Source organism: Triticum aestivum, chromosome 6A (assembly GCF_018294505.1).
Source record: "Triticum aestivum cultivar Chinese Spring chromosome 6A, IWGSC CS RefSeq v2.1, whole genome shotgun sequence".
Classification (NCBI taxonomy): domain Eukaryota; kingdom Viridiplantae; phylum Streptophyta; class Magnoliopsida; order Poales; family Poaceae; genus Triticum; species Triticum aestivum.
The window spans coordinates 23,718,004-23,723,725 of record NC_057809.1 but is presented as its reverse complement, the minus strand read 5'-3'; the positions used below and the strand labels follow the sequence as shown (position 1 = coordinate 23,723,725).

At 50.0% G+C, this 5,722-nt stretch overlaps 1 long non-coding RNA gene across 1 annotated transcript; it reads left to right on the top strand.

Moving 5' to 3' along the window:
- Positions 1-5,132: 5,132 nt before the first annotated feature.
- Positions 5,133-5,507, top strand: LOC123130078 (uncharacterized). The gene is made up of 3 exons (XR_006463731.1): positions 5,133-5,228; positions 5,297-5,361; positions 5,481-5,507. It is a non-coding gene; the product is annotated as an uncharacterized lncRNA (long non-coding RNA).
- The last annotated feature ends 215 nt before the right edge of the window (positions 5,508-5,722 follow it).

Here is a 5,722-nt window from a genome sequence, read left to right as displayed (position 1 = left end):
GGTTCTTCGGGGCTGGCGGAACCTTGGACCCTGAAACAGGGAAATGCATTTGGACGAACGAACAAATGGACATACCAGTCAGTAAGCTTAAGCACTATATCGACGCAGCGCAGGAAGGGACGTTCTTTCCAGACAGAGAGCACGACGAGCTCACAATGGCCCTCGGGAATCCTGAGCACCCTGGACGGACACGAGGCACGCCAGGCTCCGTTCCGTGGAAGGTTGGGTTTCCGGACGCAGGCGGTTACAAATCCCATGAGAGGAGGAAAAAAGTGCAGCAGACCGAACTGCAGGCACTGCATGCAAGGGTACAAGCGATAGAGGAACGAGAAGCAAATCGCAGCAAACGTACTGCCGAAGCCTCCCCCGAAGCTACCCCGCCATCTCAGCGCAGAAGCAGCGTGGCTTCCACCGAGCTGCTTCAGCTGCAGCATGCCTTGACGGCTCCTGCCAGCTATCCTGTGGATGCTATAACGGAGTCTCAAAATTGCCACCTTATGACGCAATGGATGAATTTGAAGGTCAAGGCGGCTGTTGGCTCTGTTTATCCTACTGAACCCGGCGCAACTTTTCACTGCATGCCGATTCCAGAAGGATATGCTAGGGTGATGGTGGATGAGATAACGGAGGGATTTGAGGACCTCCAGCTTGACCACCCTACCGGTGAAGGGGAGACTCGGCTGGGGTCTGCTCTGAAGACTCCATGCCTATGGCGGAAGGACCTCATCAACCTTCCGAACTGGACGCCTCCGCCTCCTCCTCCTCCTCCGGCGAGTCAGGGCACTCCGCCTCCTCCACCGCCTCCTCCTCCGGCGAGTGACGATCAGGGCCCTCGGCCGGCTCCTTCTCCGGCGCGTGGCGGCACTCCGCCTCCGTCTCCGCCTGCGCCGACGCGCCCGAGCAGCCAACCTCCTCCTTCTCCGCCTCGTCAGCAAGGGCGGAAGAGACCTGCCGCCGCTCCAGCTGCTCCGGCGGGTCGTAGTCCTTCTCCTCCGCCTCTTAAGCAAGTAAAGAAGACAACCGCTTCGTCTGCTCGGTCGGCGTCTAGCAGTACAACCAGAGGCGGGAGGACATACAGATTCGGTCCTTCTCTGAAGACTCCAGAGAAGTTACCATATGAGAGGACCCAGGAGGAGAACGCCGAGATCGCGCGAGAAGAAGTGAGGAAATTCTTTGAAGGGGTGAAAGCAAAGAAACATCCACCTCCGGAGGAGAAGGTAGATGGGGTGAAAGTGAAGCGCACTCTGGCTGCCCTGACAAAACCACCAAAGTCTGATCCGCCGAAAGGAAACTATGACCGCATTATTGGAAAGGAATTTGCCGAAGCGGAGCGGTCGGGAAGTACTGTCAGTGATCAAAGGCTGAAAGAACGACGAGCTGGGAAACAAATTGCCCAGCTCGGCAAACAAGCGAAGCAATCATGCCCCCCGCTCAAGGTGCCTAGCCACAACGTCGCTAATGATCCGAGGATGGTGCCCGGTTATAGCAATCTTGCAGATTACCTGCCCGACGAAGTACATTATGAACCCATGGAGATGCAGATGCAAAGATACGAGTACGGGAAGCCTCTCGTCAAAGATGAAAGATCTCTATCAACGATGATGCGAAGATTGCATGATTGGTACTTGAAAATCTGCAGAGACTCTGGGGGGAGGAGTACTTTGTATTTGAAAGTTAAAAAGGAGCATGACCTCGTTGGAATTGATCTGTTGCCTGTTCCATTTGAGGAGTTCTATCAGTTTTTCAATCAATTGGCCCTCGATAAAACAACGGTCGCCTGCTACTGTCTGTAAGTAGTACTACTTCTGTCATTAAGTTTCTCTATATAGCTTAGCTCTTTCATTGCATGTATTTATAATCATCCTCACTATATTATGCAGATTGAAGATTGTCGAATTGAAGAAAAGACAAGTCGGTGATATTGGGTTCATTAACACATATCTCATAGATGCAACTCAGGTTAAATTTCATGCCGCAGAAACCGAGGCCAGCATGCTACAATCGTTGATAATAAATCAAAACAAAGATATAATACTCTTTCCTTACAACTTCAGGTGAGTGTTACTGTCTTGTGCGTATTCGGTTTCCCTTATATATTAGTCAAGGTTATAGTAATGTAATTGATGAGTTATGCATGCGTGTGCAGTTACCACTATATTCTCCTACATATTAAGCTTGAGCAGGGACTAGTAACCGTCTTAGACTCAAGACGAAAAGATCCCAAGGACTATGCAGACATGACTCAAATACTCGAGAAGTAAGTTAAATCGATCATTATCCACCTTATCAGCAACTTTGTTCATTTCCTGATATATCAAGTAATTGTTTTCTTTGTCCGGCAGGGTTTGGAGAAAATTCACCAGAAAAGTTCCGGGACTGCCGAAGGAGCTGCAATTTAGACACCCGAAAGTAAGTAGTAGCTATAGTAGCATTTTAAGCGCATCTACTAGTCATTCAAGCGCTAGTTTCATCAATACCATTTGGCATTCTTGCTTATCAGTTTGATTAACCTCTATTTCTTGTAAAGTGGTTGTGGCAGGAACAAGGGAATGATTTCTGTGGATACTATGTTTGCGAGTCCATCCGCCGCACGACCTGTGAGCGGGGCTACACTGAGGAACAATATGAAGTACGTAAATAACAACATTCACAATTTTATTTTATTACCATCATTTGTGTTAAGTTTCATTCATTCATATATATATGTATTGACCCCTTTCTTTAAATTAGATGTTTCGGAAGCGGGATGAACTCCTAGCACCAGCTCGCATGCGAGGAATTCAAGAGGAATTGGCAGCATTCTTTCTTGACCACGTGATCCCTGAAGACAGAGAATTCTATGTTAAACCTGAGTCCGTATGATTATATTTGTAAGAGATAATTACTGTATATATGTAGCTGGTAGTGTCAGATAGATATACGAGAACTTGTTGTTCGACCAATCTCTCGGAGTAGGAGAGGTGGTCGATATCACTTCTCTCAGTATGCATATATGTTCATGACGATCTTCTTTTTCCTTCGTTTGCTTACTAGCTAGCCAGCGTGTCTAGTCCTCTCTATACGTATGTATAGTACGTAGCGTCGACCAAGCACGAACATAAGAGAGGACACTTCTCTATATTAATTATAGCTAGCTAACACAATATATGAAACACCTAAATTAACCCCCCAAAACCCCCAACCCTCCCCCCCCCCCTTTCAAAAAAAAACTAAAACCCCAGCCACAGAAATGCTGACGCGTGGATGCCTATTGGTCCCGGTTGGTGCCACCAACCGGGACCAAAGGGTCTCCTGCCTGGGCTCTGCGCACTGCCCACGTGGAGGGGCTTTAGTCCCGGTTCTGGATTGAACCGGGACTAAAGGGGGGAGGTATTAGAACCGGGACTAAAGGGGGGAGGTATTAGTACCGACACTTTAGTCCCAGTTCAGGAACCGGGACTAAAGGCCCTTACGAACCAGGACTGTAGGCCCTTCTTCTACTAGTGATTAGTGCCGGCTCAAATACAAACCGGCACTAATGTGCTTCACGTTTGACCCTTTTTCTACTAGTGATCCAGGACGCCTGCCGGGCATGGGTCTCACCGGTCTGGCGTGCACTCAGATGCCGCCGCCGCCAACTGTCGCCGCTCCATCTTCAGAACTGTACTGGTGCATCAACCTTGCTCGGTCTAGCTATCGCCGACGCCACCAAGGCGCCAAACGGCACCTCATCCCTGCGTGCAAACAACTGAGCATGTCGCGGTCGCCACTGATACACCTCAGCGCCATGCTGCCAGGTATCACCAGCCGACACAGCTTGAAGTCCTTGAAGATCTGTCGTGGGTAGCACCTGCCGACCAGGCATGAAAAAGCGTAGCACCTGTCGGTCAGGCATGACTTGACATCACCACCGAAGCTCCGTGCAAGACGAAGCCGCTCCACCTCCTTCCTCTGACATCCAGCGCTGCTCCGCAAACGATGCTCCCAAGAGAGAAACGACACCGCAGTGCCGCCATCGTCCGATCTGGAACACCAGATCCTAGGGTTTCCCCCGAAGCAGCACGAGTGGGTCGACAATAGTTACACGACGATGCCTTCATGAAGGTAACGGCGAGAACGCCGCCATTGCCTGCCGTCGGCTCGGTTTTCACCGGCAACCATGTCTCCCCTACTCGCAGCCGGTACAAGATGATGGATCTCGAGATCCGATCACCAAGCCTCTGGCCGGCCACCTCGGGATGAAGATGACCACCACGTCCACCAGTGTCACCACACCGGGCACGCGTCACCGCCGGCACCCCCATGGTGCCTAGAGGCCGACAAGCCCCGACGAAACCCCTGCCGCGCCAGCCGCCATGGCCCAGACCCCGGCACCACCAGATCCAGATCGGATTGGGGTCCAGGGCCCCAAGCCGCAACCGCCGCAGAGGCAGCACCACTGGATGGTGCCTAGCCCTCCAGCCCGCCGCCGAGTCATCGTCGGAGCTCCGCCGCACCACGCCGCCAGGCCGCCGTCGGGATACCTCGCGCCGCCGCCAGAGAAGCCATAGCCGCCGCGCGTTGGAGAGGCCTGAAGCTGCAGCTGCACCACCGCCAGGCAGGGGCGCCGCCACCCAGCACGCCCTCCGCCGCGCCGCTGGGCCCGCCCAGCCCAGCGCCGTCTCGCGCCGCACCGTCCCGAGTTGGATGCCAACCGCGAGGAGAGGGGCAAGATCCCTGCCGCCACCAACGCCGGCCGGTCTTTGCCCGGCGGCGCTGTGCGGTGGCGGCGGGGGGAGAGAGATCGACGAGGGAGGGCGAGGGGCGGCGGCTAGGGTTTCCCCCGAGGACGCTCACGGGAGCGGCTCGGGGGCTCGGGGGGCGGCCCGATCAAAACAAGAGTGACCATTGTATATATTTATTTCCTGAATAACGATGATTTATTAGAAGTTAAGATGATTTTCTTTTTGAAGAATTTTGTTTCCATTTCCATTTTATCTCATTAACTATAGGTTTTATGCTTCAGTTTTTAGGGTTGGGTAAACTGTTGTTCAGATGCATATCTTATGTTTGAATACCTGAATGTCTGTGTGTAACTAATTTCTTGTATTCCTTTTATTTTGCATAATCCCAATCTTTTTATACTGATAGCTGCATTTGTGCTCTTGTTTAATAGTACCATTAAGAATGGAACCTCAAAGGAAGCAAGGACTATGAAGTTATCATCAAACTGTGGTGTTTCAACGAGGACGATCTTTATCAACAATGAGGTAATGTGCCTGGAAATTGTTTTCAAAATTTCAATGCTTTGGAGCTAACTCATGTTATAATTTTGCAGGGTTGAATTAGATCTTCACAGACAAATACATCTTTATGTAATAAAAATGCTGATATGATGATCGGGTATAATGTTACAGAAAATATGAAAATTCAACGGATTTGTTTTCATTATCATTATAGTAATCAGAATGTTTTGTCTTGCACCATATTATTGGTTCAACATCTTTATTTGTATGATGTAGGAGGAGTTGCAGAAGATAGATTTCAAATGACTTGAATAAGAAGAGATGCAGATCACTATTCTAGACATGTTCTTGATCCTAACCAGATCACACTTTTTTGTTGTTACCTATATAAATGTATGTCCTGAGCTTCCGTTCTTGTCATTTTTAGGTTCATATACATCATCATACTGATTGATTCATTCACTAGGTTACGATGTCGAGGTTACATACATACATTACTTATTCTTGAGCAGAATATT